This window comes from Lissotriton vulgaris, chromosome 12 (genome assembly GCF_964263255.1).
Source record: "Lissotriton vulgaris chromosome 12, aLisVul1.2, whole genome shotgun sequence".
In the NCBI taxonomy this organism is placed as follows: Eukaryota; Metazoa; Chordata; class Amphibia; order Caudata; family Salamandridae; genus Lissotriton; species Lissotriton vulgaris.
In genome coordinates, this window is record NC_141700.1 from 447274676 (window position 1) to 447297883 (window position 23208).

General features: G+C 36.3%; 12 non-coding genes across 12 annotated transcripts; all 12 read right to left on the bottom strand.

The window, feature by feature from the left end:
* Positions 1-1865: 1865 nt before the first annotated feature.
* On the bottom strand, positions 1866-1938 carry TRNAT-CGU (transfer RNA threonine (anticodon CGU)). Its single transcript has one exon. It is a non-coding gene; the product is annotated as a tRNA-Thr (tRNA).
* A 1456-nt stretch (positions 1939-3394) lies between these two features.
* TRNAT-AGU (transfer RNA threonine (anticodon AGU)) lies at positions 3395-3468 on the bottom strand. The gene has a single exon. It is a non-coding gene; the product is annotated as a tRNA-Thr (tRNA).
* A 2411-nt stretch (positions 3469-5879) lies between these two features.
* TRNAT-CGU (transfer RNA threonine (anticodon CGU)) lies at positions 5880-5952 on the bottom strand. The gene has a single exon. It is a non-coding gene; the product is annotated as a tRNA-Thr (tRNA).
* Positions 5953-6896: 944 nt separating this feature from the next.
* Positions 6897-6969, bottom strand: TRNAT-CGU (transfer RNA threonine (anticodon CGU)). Its single transcript has one exon. It is a non-coding gene; the product is annotated as a tRNA-Thr (tRNA).
* A 1456-nt stretch (positions 6970-8425) lies between these two features.
* On the bottom strand, positions 8426-8499 carry TRNAT-AGU (transfer RNA threonine (anticodon AGU)). Its single transcript has one exon. It is a non-coding gene; the product is annotated as a tRNA-Thr (tRNA).
* An 8842-nt stretch (positions 8500-17341) lies between these two features.
* TRNAT-AGU (transfer RNA threonine (anticodon AGU)) lies at positions 17342-17415 on the bottom strand. The gene has a single exon. It is a non-coding gene; the product is annotated as a tRNA-Thr (tRNA).
* Positions 17416-17850: 435 nt separating this feature from the next.
* TRNAM-CAU (transfer RNA methionine (anticodon CAU)) lies at positions 17851-17923 on the bottom strand. The gene has a single exon. It is a non-coding gene; the product is annotated as a tRNA-Met (tRNA).
* Positions 17924-18351: 428 nt separating this feature from the next.
* Positions 18352-18425, bottom strand: TRNAT-AGU (transfer RNA threonine (anticodon AGU)). The gene has a single exon. It is a non-coding gene; the product is annotated as a tRNA-Thr (tRNA).
* Positions 18426-19369: 944 nt separating this feature from the next.
* On the bottom strand, positions 19370-19443 carry TRNAT-AGU (transfer RNA threonine (anticodon AGU)). The gene has a single exon. It is a non-coding gene; the product is annotated as a tRNA-Thr (tRNA).
* A 435-nt stretch (positions 19444-19878) lies between these two features.
* TRNAM-CAU (transfer RNA methionine (anticodon CAU)) lies at positions 19879-19951 on the bottom strand. The gene has a single exon. It is a non-coding gene; the product is annotated as a tRNA-Met (tRNA).
* A 1456-nt stretch (positions 19952-21407) lies between these two features.
* On the bottom strand, positions 21408-21481 carry TRNAT-AGU (transfer RNA threonine (anticodon AGU)). Its single transcript has one exon. It is a non-coding gene; the product is annotated as a tRNA-Thr (tRNA).
* A 1452-nt stretch (positions 21482-22933) lies between these two features.
* Positions 22934-23006, bottom strand: TRNAM-CAU (transfer RNA methionine (anticodon CAU)). Its single transcript has one exon. It is a non-coding gene; the product is annotated as a tRNA-Met (tRNA).
* Positions 23007-23208: the final 202 nt, after the last annotated feature.

A 23208-nucleotide genomic window follows, 5' to 3' on the forward strand; every position in this document is an offset into this window, starting at 1 on the left:
ACGAAAAGATACTCAATCACTACGCAAGGATTAATATGTTTTAATAAACAGGTACTCTTATAAAACCCAATTTCATTTCTTGAATTCTTTACAATTTTATTCATGAAGGTATTAATATTGCTCAAATCTAGGTAGAAATTTCATCTACGTCTTTCTCATAGATATGTAGTTTTTTCATTTTGCAATAACAGTATTCATTCTATAATCTTGAAAATACTTGGGTTTTTATAAGGTTTAAGATGATCTTTTCAACAGTAAGATGAATCAGACTTTTATATTTTATTTGTATCGGAATAAGACATAATGAAAATGATTTGTTATATAACAATGAGAAAAGCAAGGCGCTGCTGAGAGTTGAACTCAGGATCTCCTGTTTACTAGACAGGCGCTTTAACGAGCTAAGCCACAGCACCCACTTGATTCTTAGTTTTGAAACACTTTTCTTTATGGTGTTCAAGAGAATATTGCTTTTTCACTTTCATATTCTTTTCTAAGTTCACACACTTCTCTACTCAAACACTTAAGATGAATGAAGACTCTTCATTTATTCAAAAACACCTCTCTAATTTGAAGTTTACCCTATTCATATCATTTTAAACTATACCTTGCTGAAGAATGGATTAGTTGAATTCAACAATAGAGTGATCATTCACCTCTATCTTGTTCTTTGTCATTTTCTTTTCCCTATTTCAGTCAATGCATTCCTACAAAAATCTTCACAATACCAATCATTTTATTTAATTTTTAAGATAACTTATTCTAAAGTTCATAGAACCAGATGTTTATTCTTAAATTGTATTCAACATGTGTTTGATGAAAATTATTCGGAAAGCATGTAGAAAACAGTTAGGTGCTGCTGAGATTTGAACTCAGGATTTCCTGTTCACGAGACAGGCGTTTTAACCACTAAGCCACAGCACCAACGTTAATAGTAAAAAATGCATAAATGATTTATTGTTGATGATGAAAATGTGTTTTCTGCTATAAATTCTTCTTTATATGTATTGTAATCTTAAACACGAAAAGATACTCAATCACTACGCAAGGATTAATATGTTTTAATAAACAGGTACTCTTATAAAAACCAATTTCATTTCTTGAATTCTTTACAATTTTTTTCATGAAGGTATTAATATTGCTCAAATCTAGGTAGAAATTTCATCTACTTCTTTCTCATAGATATGTATTTTTTTCATTTTGCAATAACTGTATTCATTCTATAATCTTGAAAATTCTTGGCTTTTTATAAGGTTTAAGATGATCTGTTCAACAGTAAGATGAATCAGACTTTTATATTTTAATTGTATCGGAATAAGACCTAATGAAAATGATTTGTTATATAAAAATGAGAAAAGCAAGGCACTGCTGAGAGTTGAACTCAGGATCTCCTGTTTACTAGACAGGCGCTTTAACCAGCTAAGCCACAACATCCACTTGATTCTTAATTTTGAAACACTTTTCTTTATGGTGTTCAAAAGAATAATGCTTTTTCACTTTCATATTCTTTTCTAAGTCCACACACTTCTCCATTCAAACACTTAAGATGAATGAAGACTCTTCACTTATTCAAAAACAACTCTCTAATTTGAATGTTACCCTATTCATATCATTTTAAAATATACCTTGCTGAAGAATGGATTAGTTGAATTCAAAAATAGAGTGATCATTCACCTCTATCTTGTTCTTTGTCATTTTCTTTTCCCTATTTCAGTCAATGCATTCCTACAAAATCTTCACAATACCAATCATTTTATTTAATTTTTAAGATAACGTATTCTAAAGTTCATAGAACCAGATGTTTATTCTTAAATTGTATTCAACACTTGTTTGATGAAAATTATTCGGAAAGCATGGAGAAAACAGTTAGGTGCTGCTGAGATTTGAACTCAGGATTTCCTGTTTACGAGACAGGCGTTTTAACCACTAAGCCACAGCACCAACGTTAATAGTAAAAAATGCATAAATGATTTATTGTTGATGATGAAAATGTGTTTTCTGCTATAAATTCTTCTTTTTATGTATTGTAATCTTAAACACGAAAAGATACTCAATCACTATGCATGGATTAATATGTTTTAATAAACAGGTACTCTTATAAAACCCAATTTCATTTCTTGAATTCTTTACAATTTTTTTTCATGAAAGTATTAATATTGCTCAAATCTAGGTAGAAATTTCATCTACGTCTTTCTCATAGATATGTAGTTTTTTTCATTTTGCAATAACAGTATTCATTCTATAATCTTGAAAATACTTGGGTTTTTATAAGGTTTAAGATGATCTTTTCAACAGTAAGATGAATCAGACTTTTATATTTTAATTGTATCGGAATAAGACCTAATGAAAATGATTTGTTATATAACAATGAGAAAAGCAAGGCGCTGCTGAGAGTTGAACTCAGGATCTCCGGTTTACTAGACAGGCGCTTTAACAAGCTAAGCCACAGCACCCACTTGATTCTTAAATTTGAAACACTTTTCTTTATGGTGTTCAAGAGAATGTTGCTTTTTCACTTTCATATTCTTTACTAAGTTCACACACTTCTCTACTCAAACACTCAAGATGAATAAAGACTCTTCACTTATTCAAAAACACCTCTCTAATTTGAAGTTTACCCTATTCATATCATTTTAAAATATACCTTGCTAAAGAATGGATTAGTTGAATTCAACAATAGAGTGATCATTCACCTCTATCTTGTTCTTTGTCATTTTCTTTTCCCTATTTCAGACAATGCATTCCTACAAAAATCTTCACAACACCAAGCATTTTATTACATTTTTAAGATAACTTATTTTAAAGTTCATAGAACCAGATGTTTATTCTTAAATTGTATTCAACACTTGTTTGATGAAAATTATTCGGAAAGCATGGAGAAAACAGTTAGGTGCTGCTGAGATTTTAACTCAGGATTTCCTGTTTACGAGACATGCGCTTTAACCACTAAGCCACATCACCAACGTTAATAGTAAAAAATGCATAAATAATTTATTGTTGATGATGAAAATGTGTTTTCTGCTATAAATTCTTCTTTATATGTATTGTAATCTTAAACACGAAAAGATACTCAATCACTACGCAAGGATTAATATGTTTTAATAAACAGGTACTCTTAAAAACCCAATTTCATTTCTTGAATTCTTTACAATTTTTTTTGTAAAGGTATTAATATTGTTCAAATCTAGGTAGAAATTTATTTTACGTCTTTCTCATAGATATGTAGTTTTTTTCATTTTGCAATAACAGTATTCATTCTATAATCTTGAAAATACTTTGGTTTTTATAAGGTTTAAGATGATCTTTTCAACAGTAAGATGAATCAGACTTTTATATTTTAATTGTATCGGAATAAGACCTAATGAAAATGATTTGTTATATAACAATGAGAAAAGCAAGGCGCTGCTGAGAGTCGAACTCAGGATCTCCTGTTTACTAGACAGGCGCTTTAACCAGCTAAGCCACAGCACCCACTTGATTCTTAAATTTGAAACACTTTTCTTTATGGTGTTCAAGAGAATATTGCTTTTTCACTTTCATATTCTTTACTAAGTTCACACACTTCTCTACTCAAACACTTAAGATGAATGAAGACTCTTCACTTATTCAAAAACACCTCTCTAATTTGAAGTTTACCCTATTCATATCATTTTAAAATATACCTTGCTAAAGAATGGATTAGTTGAATTCAACAATAGAGTGATCATTCACCTCTATCTTGTTCTTTGTCATTTTCTTTTCCCTATTTCAGACAATGCATTCCTACAAAAATCTTCACAACACCAAGCATTTTATAACATTTTTAAGATAACTTATTCTAAAGTTCATAGAACCAGATGTTTATTCTTAAATTGTATTCAACACTTGTTTGATGAAAATTATTCGGAAAGCATGGAGAAAACAGTTAGGTGCTGCTGAGATTTTAACTCAGGATTTCCTGTTTACGAGACAGGCGCTTTAGCCACTAAGCCACAGCACCAACGTTAATAGTAAAAAATGCATAAATAATTTATTGTTGATGATGAAAATGTGTTTTCTGCCATAAGTTCTTCTTTATATGTATTGTAATCTTAAACACGAAAAGATACTCAATCACTACGCAAGGATTAATATGTTTTAATAAACAGGTACTCTTATAAAACCCAATTTCATTTCTTGAATTCTTTACAATTTTGTTTCATGAAGGTATTAATATTGCTCAAATCTAGGTAGAAATTTCATCTACGTCTTTCTCATAGTATATGTAGTTTTTTTTCATTTTGCAATAACAGTATTCATTCTATAATCTTGAAAATACTTGGGTTTTTATAAGGTTTAAGATGATCTTTTCAACAGTATGATGAATCAGACTTTTATATTTTAATTGTATCGGAATAAGACCTAATGAAAATGATTTGTTATACAAAAATGCGAAAAGCAAGGTGCGGCTGAGTGTTGAACTCAGGATCTCCTGTTAACTAGACAGGCACTTTAACCAGCTAAGCCACAGCACCCACTTGAGTCTTAATTTTGAAACACTTTTCTTTATGGTGTTCAAGAGAATATTGCTTTTTCACTTTCATATTCTTTTCTAAGTTCACACACTTCTCTACTCAAACACTTAAGATGAATGAAGACTCTTCATTTATTCAAAAACACCTCTCTAATTTGAAGTTTACCCTATTCATATCATTTTAAACTATACCTTGCTGAAGAATGGATTACTTGAATTCAACAATAGAGTGATCATTCACCTCTATCTTGTTCTTTGTCATTTTCTTTTCCCTATCTCAGTCAATGCATTCCTACAAAAATCTTCACAATACCAATCATTTTATTTAATTTTTAAGATAACGTATTCTAAATTTCATAGAACCAGATGTTTATTCTTAAATTGTATTCAACACTTGTTTGATGAAAATTATTCGGAAAGCATGGAGAAAACAGTTAGGTGCTGCTGAGATTTGAACTCAGGATTTCCTGTTTACGAGACAGGCGCTTTAACCACTAAGCCACAGCATTAAATTCTTCTTTATATGTATTGTAATCTTAAACACGAAAAGATACTCAATCACTACGCAAGGATTAATATGTTTTAATAAACAGGTACTCTTATAAAACCCAATTTCATTTCTTGAATTCTTAACAATTTTATTCATGAAGGTATTAATATTGCTCAAATCTAGGTAGAAATTTCATCTACGTCTTTCTCATAGATATGTAGTTTTTTCATTTTGCAATAACAGTATTCATTCTATAATCTTGAAAATACTTGGGTTTTTATAAGGTTTAAGATGATCTTTTCAACAGTAAGATGAATCAGACTTTTATATTTTAATTGTATCGGAATAAGACATAATGAAAATGATTTGTTATATAACAATGAGAAAAGCAAGGCGCTGCTGAGAGTTGAACTCAGGATCTCCTGTTTACTAGACAGGCGCTTTAACGAGCTAAGCCACAGCACCCACTTGATTCTTAGTTTTGAAACACTTTTCTTTATGGTGTTCAAGAGAATATTGCTTTTTCACTTTCATATTCTTTTCTAAGTTCACACACTTCTCTACTCAAACACTTAAGATGAATGAAGACTCTTCATTTATTCAAAAACACCTCTCTAATTTGAAGTTTACCCTATTCATATCATTTTAAACTATACCTTGCTGAAGAATGGATTAGTTGAATTCAACAATAGAGTGATCATTCACCTCTATCTTGTTCTTTGTCATTTTCTTTTCCCTATTTCAGTCAATGCATTCCTACAAAAATCTTCACAATACCAATCATTTTATTTAATTTTTAAGATAACTTATTCTAAAGTTCATAGAACCAGATGTTTATTCTTAAATTGTATTCAACATGTGTTTGATGAAAATTATTCGGAAAGCATGGAGAAAACAGTTAGGTGCTGCTGAGATTTGAACTCAGGATTTCCTGTTTACGAGACAGGCGTTTTAACCACTAAGCCACAGCACCAACGTTAATAATAAAAAATGCATAAATGATTTATTGTTGATGATGAAAATGTGTTTTCTGCTATAAATTCTTCTTTATATGTATTGTAATCTTAAACACGAAAAGATACTCAATCACTATGCAAGGATTAATATGTTTTAATAAACAGGTACTCTTATAAAACCCAATTTCATTTCTTGAATTCTTTACAATTTTTTTCATGAAGGTATTAATATTGCTCAAATCTAGGTAGAAATTTCATCTACTTCTTTCTCATAGATATGTATTTTTTTCATTTTGCAATAACTGTATTCATTCTATAATCTTGAAAATTCTTGGCTTTTTATAAGGTTTAAGATGATCTGTTCAACAGTAAGATGAATCAGACTTTTATATTTTAATTGTATCGGAATAAGACCTAATGAAAATGATTTGTTATATAAAAATGAGAAAAGCAAGGCACTGCTGAGAGTTGAACTCAGGATCTCCTGTTTACTAGACAGGCGCTTTAACCAGCTAAGCCACAACATCCACTTGATTCTTAATTTTGAAACACTTTTCTTTATGGTGTTCAAAAGAATATTGCTTTTTCACTTTCATATTCTTTTCTAAGTCCACACACTTCTCCATTCAAACACTTAAGATGAATGAAGACTCTTCACTTATTCAAAAACACCTCTCTAATTTGAATGTTACCCTATTCATATCATTTTAAAATATACCTTGCTGAAGAATGGATTAGTTGAATTCAAAAATAGAGTGATCATTCACCTCTATCTTGTTCTTTGTCATTTTCTTTTCCCTATTTCAGTCAATGCATTCCTACAAAATCTTCACAATACCAATCATTTTATTTAATTTTTAAGATAACGTATTCTAAAGTTCATAGAACCAGATGTTTATTCTTAAATTGTATTCAACACTTGTTTGATGAAAATTATTCGGAAAGCATGGAGAAAACAGTTAGGTGCTGCTGAGATTTGAACTCAGGATTTCCTGTTTACGAGACAGGCGTTTTAACCACTAAGCCACAGCACCAACGTTAATAGTAAAAAATGCATAAATGATTTATTGTTGATGATGAAAATGTGTTTTCTGCTATAAATTCTTCTTTATATGTATTGTAATCTTAAACACGAAAAGATACTCAATCACTATGCATGGATTAATATGTTTTAATAAACAGGTACTCTTATAAAACCCAATTTCATTTCTTGAATTCTTTACAATTTTTTTTCATGAAAGTATTAATATTGCTCAAATCTAGGTAGAAATTTCATCTACGTCTTTCTCATAGATATGTAGTTTTTTTTCATTTTGCAATAACAGTATTCATTCTATAATCTTGAAAATACTTGGGTTTTTATAAGGTTTAAGATGATCTTTTCAACAGTAAGATGAATCAGACTTTTATATTTTAATTGTATCGGAATAAGACCTAATGAAAATGATTTGTTATATAACAATGAGAAAAGCAAGGCGCTGCTGAGAGTTGAACTCAGGATCTCGGTTTACTAGACAGGCGCTTTAACAAGCTAAGCCACAGCACCCACTTGATTCTTAAATTTGAAACACTTTTCTTTATGGTGTTCAAGAGAATGTTGCTTTTTCACTTTCATATTCTTTACTAAGTTCACACACTTCTCTACTCAAACACTCAAGATGAATAAAGACTCTTCACTTATTCAAAAACACCTCTCTAATTTGAAGTTTACCCTATTCATATCATTTTAAAATATACCTTGCTAAAGAATGGATTAGTTGAATTCAACAATAGAGTGATCATTCACCTCTATCTTGTTCTTTGTCATTTTCTTTTCCCTATTTCAGACAATGCATTCCTACAAAAATCTTCACAACACCAAGCATTTTATTACATTTTTAAGATAACTTATTTTAAAGTTCATAGAACCAGATGTTTATTCTTAAATTGTATTCAACACTTGTTTGATGAAAATTATTCGGAAAGCATGGAGAAAACAGTTAGGTGCTGCTGAGATTTTAACTCAGGATTTCCTGTTTACGAGACATGCGCTTTAACCACTAAGCCACATCACCAACGTTAATAGTAAAAAATGCATAAATAATTTATTGTTGATGATGAAAATGTGTTTTCTGCTATAAATTCTTCTTTATATGTATTGTAATCTTAAACACGAAAAGATACTCAATCACTACGCAAGGATTAATATGTTTTAATAAACAGGTACTCTTAAAAACCCAATTTCATTTCTTGAATTCTTTACAATTTTTTTTGTAAAGGTATTAATATTGTTCAAATCTAGGTAGAAATTTATTTTACGTCTTTCTCATAGATATGTAGTTTTTTTCATTTTGCAATAACAGTATTCATTCTATAATCTTGAAAATACTTTGGTTTTTATAAGGTTTAAGATGATCTTTTCAACAGTAAGATGAATCAGACTTTTATATTTTAATTGTATCGGAATAAGACCTAATGAAAATGATTTGTTATATAACAATGAGAAAAGCAAGGCGCTGCTGAGAGTCGAACTCAGGATCTCCTGTTTACTAGACAGGCGCTTTAACCAGCTAAGCCACAGCACCCACTTGATTCTTAAATTTGAAACACTTTTCTTTATGGTGTTCAAGAGAATATTGCTTTTTCACTTTCATATTCTTTACTAAGTTCACACACTTCTCTACTCAAACACTTAAGATGAATGAAGACTCTTCACTTATTCAAAAACACCTCTCTAATTTGAAGTTTACCCTATTCATATCATTTTAAAATATACCTTGCTAAAGAATGGATTAGTTGAATTCAACAATAGAGTGATCATTCACCTCTATCTTGTTCTTTGTCATTTTCTTTTCCCTATTTCAGACAATGCATTCCTACAAAAATCTTCACAACACCAAGCATTTTATAAAATTTTTAAGATAACTTATTCTAAAGTTCATAGAACCAGATGTTTATTCTTAAATTGTATTCAACACTTGTTTGATGAAAATTATTCGGAAAGCATGGAGAAAACAGTTAGGTGCTGCTGAGATTTTAACTCAGGATTTCCTGTTTACGAGACATGCGCTTTAGCCACTAAGCCACAGCACCAACGTTAATAGTAAAAAATGCATAAATAATTTATTGTTGACGATGAAAATGTGTTTTCTGCTATAAATTCTTCTTTATATGTATTGTAATCTTAAACACGAAAAGATACTCAATCACTACGCAAGGATTAATATGTTTTAATAAACAGGTACTCTTATAAAACCCAATTTCATTTCTTGAATTCTTTACAATTTTTTTTCATGAAAGTATTAATATTGCTCAAATCTAGGTAGAAATTTCATCTACGTCTTTCTCATAGATATGTAGTTTTTTTCATTTTGCAATAACAGTATTCATTCTATAATCTTGAAAATACTTGGGTTTTTATAAGGTTTAAGATGATCTTTTCAACAGTAAGATGAATCAGACTTTTATATTTTAATTGTATCGGAATAAGACCTAATGAAAATTATTTGTTTTATAACAATGAGAAAAGCAAGGCGCTGCTGAGAGTTGAACTCAGGATCTCCTGTTTACTAGACAGGCGCTTTAACCAGCTAAGCCACAGAACCCACTTGATTCTTAATTTTGAAACACTTTTCTTTATGGTGTTCAAGAGAATATTGCTTTTTCACTTTCATATTCTTTACTAAGTTCACACACTTCTCTACTCAAACACTTAAGATGAATGAAGACTCTTCACTTATTCAAAAACACCTCTCTAATTTGAAGTTTACCCTATTCATATCATTTTAAAATATACCTTGCTAAAGAATGGATTAGTTGAATTCAACAATAGAGTGATCATTCACCTCTATCTTGTTCTTTGTCATTTTCTTTTCCCTTTTTCAGTCAATGCATTCCTACAAAAATCTTCACAATACCAATCATTTTATTTAATTTTTAAGATAACTTATTCTAAAGTTCATAGAACCAGATGTTTATTCTTATATGGCTGAGATACCCGCCACCCCCTCTCAACACAATCCCAAAAAGGAGGGAAACCGGAAACAGTTCTTGAAGTTTTTGGAAGTGGGAGGGAGTGACCCTCCCGGCCGTATTTATTAAAACAAAATTTAAAAACATTAAACGTTTCATGTTATGTACAATTTCATTACCACATTGCGATGTTTGGCTAACCTTAACATATTCTCTAATACAGAGGTTCTCCTAGCCGAACTAGCATCCTACAAAACATTCTCTAGAAATATTGAAATTGTACATCCTAACGTTTAAGGGCCAACGGCAAGGTCATAACCGGTGTCAAGATCCCTAACCAGACTTACCCTTCCCACTTGGGAGGGGCGACAGCACGGAGGCTTACCTCAAGTGCAACTACACCAATTTCCCTTGACTTGACGGGGGCACTTAAGAACTCGACGCCATTTAAAGGTCGTACGAAGACTCGTGTGAGGTATCTAGAAGGTATCGTAGACCTCCCCCCAACCCCACACAACTTACCGCATCTGCCGTCGCAGATGTCACTAGCCCCGGGAAATTCCCCAGGAGGGGGCTGTAACCCCTCCTACACAGGAAGGGGCCTTGACCGCCTTTCCTTTACTTCCGGCGACCCATCCTTAGAAGGGACCGCCTCCCCATTGAGTGGCCAATGGCCACCTCACCCGAGCGCTCCCATCCGTGTTGGGTGACGCCCACTCATAGGGATCTTCTAATTAGTGCTCACCGATCATGACCTTACCGCCTACCAACCATAAATACGACAATGCTAATAAAACCTAAGAAAACATTGGTCACTACGACCGAAAGAGCATGTTTAAAATTCAACACTATATCTGAATCACAGTAATCGCAAAACCTACACCACATACACCATTCTTTATTATAATCAACATGATATTATCACAACCTGTAAACGAAAACGGAATATAAATCAACTTTATTACAAACAACTGGCTGTCCTCAGGGGCTGGTGGGTGGGTCAAAATTGGCTCTTCGTTCTGTCCCGAGCTCACGTGTAGCGAGGAGGTGCAGCTTCAGAGCACAAGAACAAGAGGACGTCTTCTGGTCTTGCGTCCCTTTTTATCCGTCTTCAGGGCGGGCGAAAACCCGCCCCTGCCTGCCCCGAGGGCGTGGCTGGCTGCGTCAGTGTCTAGGCCAGCCCACTCTAGGGCGGGAAAAAACGCGCCCCGGCTACGCCGCTTCGGGCATACCAGCCGAGACGCGTCTCCCGCCCAAAAATGTCTTCCCGGGGGGATCGAGGTACTCCGCCATACATTCGGGGGGACCGAGTGGTCGCCCCTTTCCATATGGCTGAGATACCCGCCACCCCCTCTCAACACAATCCCAAAAAGGAGGGAAACCGGAAACAGTTCTTGAAGTTTTTGGAAGTGGGAGGGAGTGACCCTCCCGGCCGTATTTATTAAAACAAAATTTAAAAACATTAAACGTTTCATGTTATGTACAATTTCATTACCACATTGCGATGTTTGGCTAACCTTAACATATTCTCTAATACAGAGGTTCTCCTAGCCGAACTAGCATCCTACAAAACATTCTCTAGAAATATTGAAATTGTACATCCTAACGTTTAAGGGCCAACGGCAAGGTCATAACCGGTGTCAAGATCCCTAACCAGACTTACCCTTCCCACTTGGGAGGGGCGACAGCACGGAGGCTTACCTCAAGTGCAACTACACCAATTTCCCTTGACTTGACGGGGGCACTTAAGAACTCGACGCCATTTAAAGGTCGTACGAAGACTCGTGTGAGGTATCTAGAAGGTATCGTAGACCTCCCCCCAACCCCACACAACTTACCGCATCTGCCGTCGCAGATGTCACTGGCCCCGGGAAATTCCCCAGGAGGGGGCTGTAACCCCTCCTACACAGGAAGGGGCCTTGACCGCCTTTCCTTTACTTCCGGCGACCCATCCTTAGAAGGGACCGCCTCCCCATTGAGGGGCCAATGGCCACCTCACCCGAGCGCTCCCATCCGTGTTGGGTGACGCCCACTCATAGGGATCTTCTAATTAGTGCTCACCGATCATGACCTTACCGCCACAGGTCCGGATAGTTGACCGGCTATCCGGACCCCCCACAAAACTTCTACCTAAAGGTCATGTTTTAACGTCTTTAACCATGCTAAGAAGTCTCCTATGAGTAACTCATTTCCCACCCGTGACAAATGCACCCCATCCCCCGAATACATACTGTCATCGTTAATACAACCATGCGAGATAGAATGCAATGTCTTGGATCGAAACAGCCTACTCACTTTGTTATTAAGTTTCCTAACAGAATGGTTCAAAGCGGGAATCGAGATAGCCCCCCGCCACACTTTTCGTGGGATTATATGAGACCACGCAATTATGCACCCCGGAACTCTCCTTGCCAACCAACTTACAGTGGAAAGCATTGCCTCTAGGAGAAGTCGTCTACCGGTGGTGACCAAATCATTGCCCCCTAAATGTACTATGACTATAGACGGCGGTGACCTCGTCCGCCCTAACAAACCCTCAAAGAATACCTGAAACTGGTCAATACAGAGGCCGCCTCTTCCGTAGAAGGACACCCTGTACCCGTATTCCCCAGCTACGTGAATCATGTCACCTGCTTCGAATACGTCTGCGGCACGCCTCACGTATGAGTGGCCCACGACCCACACCTCCTTTCTCACAGCCGGTGATGTCTGACCGCTGGCCTGGTGTTGGGTCGACTGCATAGTCCGCCCTGCCTCGTAGGCTTGCGCAACTGAAAACCAAACAAAAGACAAACAGCGTGAGTAAACTATTACAGCCTCACAACATGTGCAACCGCACATATCTCTTATAACAATTGGAGGACCAACGCCCCACTCGTTTTACTTGTTCAACATCAAGACCCCTGGCTGTAGCTTCAGTGGCAGCCCCTATACGAAAGGAATGGGTCCCGAATTCGCCCGGGTCTAAGCCCGCTGCGGTAATTGACATCGCGAGCACCCGCTGAAACTGAAATTTCGTCAGTGGGGTGGCGTCCGCGTGCCTCAACAATGTCCCTCCCCATGATGCCACCCTTCGTGCTAGGTAATCCTCTAAACACTGTACCGGGCACATGGAGGACCCGGGAATTCTGCGAATGATCGTGCAGTCTCCCATCCCATCTTGATCGGTCTTGGACCTGACAAAGGAGACAATCATCGCTTCACCCCTGATCTGAACGTGTTCCCGGCACAAACCCCCCACGACATCCTGTTTGTTCCTTGCAACCAGCTCACTTATCCTCATCGCCCCGTGAAATGCCAGCGTAAAAGCAGCTCGGAACAAACAGGTCTCGAACTGAGACGAGCATGTGGTAGGGAGTGTGGCCAGCAACTGGGACAACCTATCCAGACCTATCGGGCGCCTTTCATCTACTTTGCGACCCTCAAGGCGTTGCCACCCACGCAGCGCCTTTTGCACCACAAAAGACGCTGTCGGGTCCTGGATATTATGGGCCCTGGCAACGAAGGAAATGGCAGCACGATGCCTCTGGGCCGTTGCCACCGACTTCCCAGCCCTACGCAAGGCCATCAGAAAATGTACTACCCATTCCTCCTGACCCCAAAGCCCTTCTCTCTCACACCCCAAAAAGGCTAAATAGGCCCGGAACGCCCCTTCATATGCCTTCCTCGTCCTTGGTGCTAGACTCTCTCCCACGAGGTGACGAAGTTCGGGGCACCGAGAGACCAGAGAGCTTCGGGGAAGGGTGCCGGCTCTGGGTCCGCTGAGGGAAGGAAACCCCAGAAAGCCTGCATTTGAAAACGAGACAGTGCGTCAGCCGCCTGATTCATCACCCCTGGGACATGTTTTGCTCTGAATATCACGTTCAGTTGCATACACAGTAAGACAATTTCTTTGAGCAACCTTAAAATCAGCTTACAACGTGCTGCCTGACTATTGATGCATTCTACAACGGTCATATTGTCAGACCAAAACACGACAGAATGATCTTTGAACCCTTTGGGCCAGGTTCTGAGGGCCACCAGGATGGGAAACAGCTCAAGGAAAGCAATATTACTCGTCAGCCCCCCTTCATGCCACCATGTGGGCCACCTTTGTGCCGACCATTTTGTGCCAAAAATGGCACCAAAGCCCATGCTTCCTGCTGAATCTGTCCATAGACCCAGCTCTTCAGAGGACACGGCTGGTTTGTTCCAGACGACTCGACCATTGAAGTCCGCCAAAAATGCTAACCAAATACGCATGTCTTGGCGGACCTCGGCCGATAATCTCGTGCGATGATGACCCTCCTTCAGGCCAACCATCGCTTGTGCAATTGAACGGGAAAAGGGGCGGGCCATTGGGATCACCCTCAGGGCAAAATTCAACTTCCCCACCAATTGTTGCAATTGATTCAGCGTAACTTTAGATGCATTTATACATACTTGCAGGGCTGCCCTGAATTTCGACACTTTGGCAGCTGGTAAACGAAAACAACCCTTACTAGAGTCCAACTCGATCCCCAGAAACTCGAGACAAGTCGTGGGACCCACAGTTTTACCTGGTGCCAATGGCACGCCAAATTGACCCATTAACACACAAAATTCAGACAAGGCCTGGCCGCATTCGTGATTTCCTGCGGGCCCAAGGAACAGAAAGTCGTCAAGGTAATGCATTACATTTCGGAATCCCGTTTTCTTCGAGAATACCCATTGCAGAAACGTACTGAATTTCTCGAAATATGCACAGGATATAGAGCATCCCATTGGCATACACCTATCCATGTAATACGATCCCTGAAACATGAATCCCAGAAGACGCTGGTCGTCTGGGTGTACCGGGAGCAACCGGAACGCTGACTCGATATCTGATTTCGCCATCAACGTCCCAGGCCCCAGGCGATTCAAAATGGCCACTGCTTCATCAAATGATGCGTATCGCACCGAACATACCTCTGGATCAATTGCATCGTTCACCGAAAGACCATGTGGAGCTGACAGATTATGAATTAATCGAAACTCACCTGGGTCCTTTTTGGGGACCACCCCTAACGGAGAACAGACAAAATACGGAACTGGGGGTACACTATACGGGCCGTCGACCCGTCCCCTGCTAACCTCTTTCTGAATTTTTTCTCGTACTACACATGTATGCTGCAAGACGGAAAGTTGATTCTTGCACGTCTCGACACCCTGAAAGCCCCCTACCGGGATGCGGAAACCATATGTAAAACCGTTCCGCAGCACCCCAGCAGAAGTACGATCTGGGTATTCACTGAGCCAGGGAATCATTGCCAAGGTATCAATCGGGGTCGGTAAAGGCGCCCCTCGGACCATATTAGACCTGTTTGGCGCCTCCTCTACCCCCATTCTCACCCGTCCTGGCTCTGCACGAGGACTCAGGATGGGACGACCCGCAGGTACTGCATTCATGTTTGAATTTACACGATCCCGGAGGCCTGGTACATTTTCCCTTGTTGAAATTGAAACAGAAACCCCTTTTCCCTGTATTGCCGGCAGGTCTCGAGTAATCGTCGGTGCTCGTACCTGACCGAAAGGGCGTCCCCGCATTTTGGCGGGAGTATTCAACAACATTGCTACCTACTAACGGCATTTTTAACATTCCTGACTCTTTCATTTTATCCCATGTCAAAGAATCATAACAGTCCCACGTTAAACTCTTGTTATGCTCCTTTTCTTTCCTGAAAAGGTTGTCATAACAGAACCAATGGTTACCTTGATACGCTGTCGAGTAACCCATAATTCGTGACTGGTAAATTGGAAACTCGGGAAGCAACTCGGGCCTACGTTCCCCCAAAATGGATGTAAAAATTCCCCACGCATTGCCCCAGTTGCCAATATTCTCATTTACTTTAAAGGCGGCCATTTTTGCGCGCCAAACACTCGGATGCATTAGGTCCTTCTGACTCTTAACATGCTCCATTTCATAATGATCGACAAGCAAGGAGAAAATTTTCACATATTCCCCCGCCCAAATCTTTTCCTTTACTGCCAAAGGAACATGTTGCCCCAATTTCTCTCTACGAGAGGGTATTGACTCATCCCGTGCGATCGGCAATGGCCGCTTACCTGAGCCGGACGCTGTTTCCGCCACTTGTGGCTTGTTTATCACCGCAGCAGGTGCGGGCACTTTGGCTGCCTCTCTTTTTTCCCGCAACTGTTTCATCAGCGCCTGTGCCTCGGCTGCCGTGGCGCCCTCACTACTATCACCCAACCACGCTGCTAGCTGTGCTGCCAGCTCGGGGGGCATATCCTCATTGGATGTCGGGGTGACGACAACGGGGATCGGATTCCCCTCCATCGGTACCGGGGTCGGCGCCTCGAGCGGGGCAGAGGGAACCGGGACGTCTCCCCCGGCTGGAACCCTTCTTGGCCTCTTTGGTCTCCCTCCAGCTGGTGGATGCCCCGATCCGTCCTCCCCGTCTCGCTCCGCCAGCTTCTTCTTTATGTCGGACATTTCCTTAAAGAGGACCCGAACCATCTGATCAGTCGTCATTCTTTTTGCGCCTTTCTTGGGCATCTCTCCAACGAAGTATCTAGAAGACAAAGAAAAAGATCAAAACGCTCAAAATTGGCTCTTCGTTCTGTCCCGAGCTCACGTGTAGCGAGGAGGTGCAGCTTCAGAGCACAAGAACAAGAGGACGTCTTCTGGTCTTGCGTCCCTTTTTATCCGTCTTCAGGGCGGGCGAAAACCCGCCCCTGCCTGCCCCGAGGGCGTGGCTGGCTGCGTCAGTGTCTAGGCCAGCCCACTCTAGGGCGGGAAAAAACGCGCCCCGGCTACGCCGCTTCGGGCATACCAGCCGAGACGCGTCTCCCGCCCAAAAATGTCTTCCCGGGGGGATCGAGGTACTCCGCCATACGTTCGGGGGGACCGAGTGGTCGCCCCTTTCCAAATTGTATTCAACATGTGTTTGATGAAAATTATTCGGAAAGCTTGGAGAAAACAGTTAGGTGTTGCTGAGATTTGAACTCAGGATTTCCTATTTACGAGACAGGCGCTTTAACCACTAAGCCATAGCACCAACGTTAATAGTAAAAAATGCATAAATAATTTATTGTTGATGATGAAAATGTGTTTTCTGCTATAAACTCTTCTTTATATGTATTGTAATCTTAAACACGAAAAGATACTCAATCACTACGCAAGGATTAATATGTTTTAATAAACAGGTACTCTTATAAAACCCAATTTCATTTCTTGAATTCTTTACAATTTTTTTCATGAAGGTATTAATATTGCTCAAATCTAGGTAGAAATTTCATGTACGTCTTTCTCATAGATATGTAGTTTTTTCATTTTGCAATAACAGTATTCATTCTATAATCTTGAAAATACTTGGGTTTTTATAAGGTTTAAGATGATCTTTTCAACAGTAAGATGATTCAGACTTTTATATTTTAATTGTATCGGAATAAGACCTAATGAAAATGATTTGTTATATAACAATGAGAAAAGCAAGTCGCTGCTGAGAGTTGAACTCAGGATCTCCTGTTTACTAGACAGGCGCTTTAACCAGCTAAGCCACAGCACCCACTTGATTCTTAAATTTGAAACACTTTTCTTTATGGTGTTCAAGAGAATATTGCTTTTTCACTTTCATATTCTTTACTAAGTTCACACACTTCTCTACTCAAACACTTAAGATGAATGAAGACTCTTCACTTATTCAAAAACACCTCTCTAATTTGAAGTTTACCCTATTCATATCATTTTAAAATATACCTTGCTAAAAAATGGATTAGTTGAATTCAACAATAGAGTGATCATTCACCACTATCTTGTTCTTTGTCATTTTCTTTTCCCTATTTCAGACAATGCATTCCTACAAAAATCTTCACAACACCAAGCATTTTATTAAATTTTTAAGATAACTTATTCTAAAGTTCATAGAACCAGATGATTATTCTTAAATTGTATTCAACACTTGTTTGATGAAAATTATTCGGAAAGCATGGAGAAAACAGTTAGGTGCTGCTGAGATTTTAACTCAGGATTTCCTATTTATGAGACAGGCGCTTTAACCACTAAGCCACAGCACCAACGTTAATAGTAAAAAATGCATAAATAATTTATTGTTGATGATGAAAATGTGTTTTCTGCTATAAATTCTTCTTTATATGTATTGTAATCTTAAACACGAAAAGATACTCAATCACTATGCAAGGATTAATATGTTTTAATAAACAGGTACTCTTATAAAACCCAATTTCATTTCTTGAATTCTTTACAATTTTTTTCGTAAAGGTATTAATATTGCTCAAATCTAGGTAGAAATTTCTTTCTCATTGATATGTAGTTTTTTTCATTTTGCAATAACAGTATTCATTCTATAATCTTGAAAATACTTGGGTTTTTATAAGGTTTAAGATGATCTTTTCAACTGTAAGATGAATCAGACTTTTATATTTTAATTGTATCGGAATAAGACCTAATGAAAATGATTTGTTATATAACAATGAGAAAAGCAAGGCGCTGCTGAGAGTTGAACTCAGGATCTCCTGTTTACTAGACAGGCGCTTTAACCAGCTAAGCCACAGCACCCACTTGATTCTTAAATTTGAAACACTTTTCTTTATGGAGTTCAAGAGAATATTGCTTTTTCACTTTCATATTCTTTACTAAGTTCACACACTTCTCTACTCAAACACTTAAGATGAATGAAGACTCTTCACTTATTCAAAAACACCTCTCTAATTTGAAGTTTACCCTATTCATATCATTTTAAAATATACCTTGCTAAAAAATGGATTAGTTGAATTCAACAATAGAGTGATCATTCACCTCTATCTTGTTCTTTGTCATTTTCTTTTCCCTATTTCAGACAATGCATTCCTACAAAAATCTTCACAACACCAAGCATTTTATAAAATTTTTAAGATAACTTATTCTAAAGTTCATAGAACCAGATGATTATTCTTAAATTGTATTCAACACTTGTTTGATGAAAATTATTCGGAAAGCATGGAGAAAACAGTTAGGTGCTGCTGAGATTTTAACTCAGGATTTCCTGTTTACGAGACATGCGCTTTAACCACTAAGCCACAGCACCAACGTTAATATTAAAAAAGCATAAATAATTTATTGTTGACGATGAAAACGTGTTTTCTGCTATAAATTCTTCTTTATATGTATTGTGATCTTAAACACGAAAAGATACTCAATCACTACGCAAGGATTAATATGTTTTAATAAACAGGTACTCTTATAAAACCCAATTTCATTTCTTGAATTCTTTACAATTTTTTTTCATGAAAGTATTAATATTGCTCAAATCTAGGTAGAAATTTCATGTACGTCTTTCTCATAGATATGTAGTTTTTTCATTTTGCAATAACAGTATTCATTCTATAATCTTGAAAATACTTGGGTTTTTATAAGGTTTAAGATGATCTTTTCAACAGTAAGATGAATCAGACTTTTATATTTTAATTGTATCGGAATAAGACCTAATGAAAATGATTTGTTATATAACAATGAGAAAAGCAAGTCGCTGCTGAGAGTTGAACTCAGGATCTCCTGTTTACTAGACAGGCGCTTTAACCAGCTAAGCCACAGCACCCACTTGATTCTTAAATTTGAAACACTTTTCTTTATGGTGTTCAAGAGAATATTGCTTTTTCACTTTCATATTCTTTACTAAGTTCACACACTTCTCTACTCAAACACTTAAGATGAATGAAGACTCTTCACTTATTCAAAAACACCTCTCTAATTTGAAGTTTACCCTATTCATATCATTTTAAAATATACCTTGCTAAAAAATGGATTAGTTGAATTCAACAATAGAGTGATCATTCACCACTATCTTGTTCTTTGTCATTTTCTTTTCCCTATTTCAGACAATGCATTCCCACAAAAATCTTCACAACACCAAGCATTTTATTAAATTTTTAGGATAACTTATTCTAAAGTTCATAGAACCAGATGATTATTCTTAAATTGTATTCAACACTTGTTTGATGAAAATTATTCGGAAAGCATGGAGAAAACAGTTAGGTGCTGCTGAGATTTTAACTCAGGATTTCCTATTTATGAGACAGGCGCTTTAACCACTAAGCCACAGCACCAACGTTAATAGTAAAAAATGCATAAATAATTTATTGTTGATGATGAAAATGTGTTTTCTGCTATAAATTCTTCTTTATATGTATTGTAATCTTAAACACGAAAATATACTCAATCACTATGCAAGGATTAATATGTTTTAATAAACAGGTACTCTTATAAAACCCAATTTCATTTCTTGAATTCTTTACAATTTTTTTCGTAAAGGTATTAATATTGCTCAAATCTAGGTAGAAATTTCTTCTGCGTCTTTCTCATAGATATGTAGTTTTTTTCATTTTGCAATAACAGTATTCATTCTATAATCTTGAAAATACTTGGGTTTTTATAAGGTTTAAGATGATCTTTTCAACTGTAAGATGAATCAGACTTTTATATTTTAATTGTATCGGAATAAGACCTAATGAAAATGATTTGTTATATAACAATGAGAAAAGCATGGCGCTGCTGAGAGTTGAACTCAGGATCTCCTGTTTACTTGACAGGTGCTTTAACCAGCTAAGCCACAGCACCCACTTGATTCTTAAATTTGAAACACTTTTCTTTATGGAGTTCAAGAGAATATTGCTTTTTCACTTTCATATTCTTTACTAAGTTCACACACTTCTCTACTCAAACACTTAAGATGAATGAAGACTCTTCACTTATTCAAAAACACCTCTCTAATTTGAAGTTTACCCTATTCATATCATTTTAAAATATACCTTGCTAAAAAATGGATTAGTTGAATTCAACAATAGAGTGATCATTCACCTCTATCTTGTTCTTTGTCATTTTCTTTTCCCTATTTCAGACAATGCATTCCTACAAAAATCTTCACAACACCAAGCATTTTATTAAATTTTTAAGATAACTTATTCTAAAGTTCATAGAACCAGATGATTATTCTTAAATTGTATTCAACACTTGTTTGATGAAAATTATTCGGAAAGCATGGAGAAAACAGTTAGGTGCTGCTGAGATTTTAACTCAGGATTTCCTGTTTACGAGACATGCGCTTTAACCACTAAGCCACAGCACCAACGTTAATATTAAAAAAGCATAAATAATTTATTGTTGACGATGAAAATGTGTTTTCTGCTATAAATTCTTCTTTATATGTATTGTGATCTTAAACACGAAAAGATACTCAATCACTACGCAAGGATTAATATGTTTTAATAAACAGGTACTCTTATAAAACCCAATTTCATTTCTTGAATTCTTTATAATTTTTTTTCATGAAAGTATTAATATTGCTCAAATCTAGGTAGAAATTTCATCTACGTCTTTCTCATAGATATGTAGTTTTTTTCATTTTGCAATAACAGTATTCATTCTATAATCTTGAAAATACTTGGGTTTTTATAAGGTTTAAGATGATCTTTTCAACAGTAAGATGAATCAGACTTTTATATTTTAATTGTATCGGAATAAGACCTAATGAAAATGATTTGTTATATAACAATGAGAAAAGCAAGGCGCTGCTGAGAGTTGAACTCAGGATCTCCTGTTTACTAGACAGGCGCTTTAACCAGCTAAGCCACAGCACCCACTTGATTCTTAATTTTGAAACACTTTTCTTTATGGTGTTCAAGAGAATATTGCTTTTTCACTTTCATATTCTTTACTAAGTTCACACACTTCTCTACTCAAACACTTAAGATGAATGAAGACTCTTCACTTATTCAAAAACACCTCTCTAATTTGAAGTTTACCCTATTCATATCATTTTAAAATATACCTTGCTAAAGAATGGATTAGTTGTATTCAACAATAGAGTGATCATTCACCTCTATCTTGTTCTTTGTCATTTTCTTTTCCCTTTTTCAGTCAATGCATTCCGCAAAAATCTTCACAATACCAATCATTTTATTTAATTTTAAAGATAACTTATTCTAAAGTTCATAGAACCAGATGTTTATTCTTAAATTGTATTCAACATGTGTTTGATGAAAATTATTCGGAAAGCTTGGAGAAAACAGTTAGGTGTTGCTGAGATTTGAACTCAGGATTTCCTATTTACGAGACATGCGCTTTAACCACTAAGCCACAGCACCAACGTTAATAGTAAAAAATGCATAAATAATTTATTGTTGATGATGAAAATGTGTTTTCTGCTATAAACTCTTCTTTATATGTATTGTAATCTTAAACACGAAAAGATACTCAATCACTACGCAAGGATTAATATGTTTTAATAAACAGGTACTCTTATAAAACCCAATTTCATTTCTTGAATTCTTTACAATTTTTTTCATGAAGGTATTAATATTGCTCAAATCTAGGTAGAAATTTCATGTACGTCTTTCTCATAGATATGTAGTTTTTTCATTTTGCAATAACAGTATTCATTCTATAATCTTGAAAATACTTGGGTTTTTATAAGGTTTAAGATGATCTTTTCAACAGTAAGATGAATCAGACTTTTATATTTTAATTGTATCGGAATAAGACCTAATGAAATTGATTTGTTATATAACAATGAGAAAAGCAAGGCGCTGCTGAGAGTTGAACTCAGGATCTCCGGTTTACTAGACAGGCGCTTTAACCAGCTAAGCCACAGCACCCACTTGGTTCTTAATTTTGAAACACTTTTCTTTATGGTGTTCAAGAGAATATTGCTTTTTCACTTTCATATTCTTTACTAAGTTCACACACTTCTCTACTCAAACACTTAAGATGAATGAAGACTCTTCACTTATTCAAAAACACCTCTCTAATTTGAAGTTTACCCTATTCATATCATTTTAAAATATACCTTGCTAAAGAATGGATTAGTTGAATTCAACAATAGAGTGATCATTCACCTCTATCTTGTTCTTTGTCATTTTCTTTTCCCTATTTCAGACAATGCAATCCTACAAAAATCTTCACAACACCAAGCATTTTATAAAATTTTTAAGATAACTTATTCTAAAGTTCATAGAACCAGATGATTATTCTTAAATTGTATTCAACACTTGTTTGATGAAAATTATTCGGAAAGCATGGAGAAAACAGTTAGGTGCTGCTGAGATTTTAACTCAGGATTTCCTATTTATGAGACAGGCGCTTTAACCACTAAGCCACAGCACCAACGTTAATAGTAAAAAATGCATAAATAATTTATTGTTGATGATGAAAATGTGTTTTCTGCTATAAATTCTTCTTTATATGTATTGTAATCTTAAACACGAAAAGATACTCAATCACTATGCAAGGATTAATATTTTTTAATAAACAGGTACTCTTATAAAACCCAATTTCATTTCTTGAATTCTTTACAATTTTTTTCGTA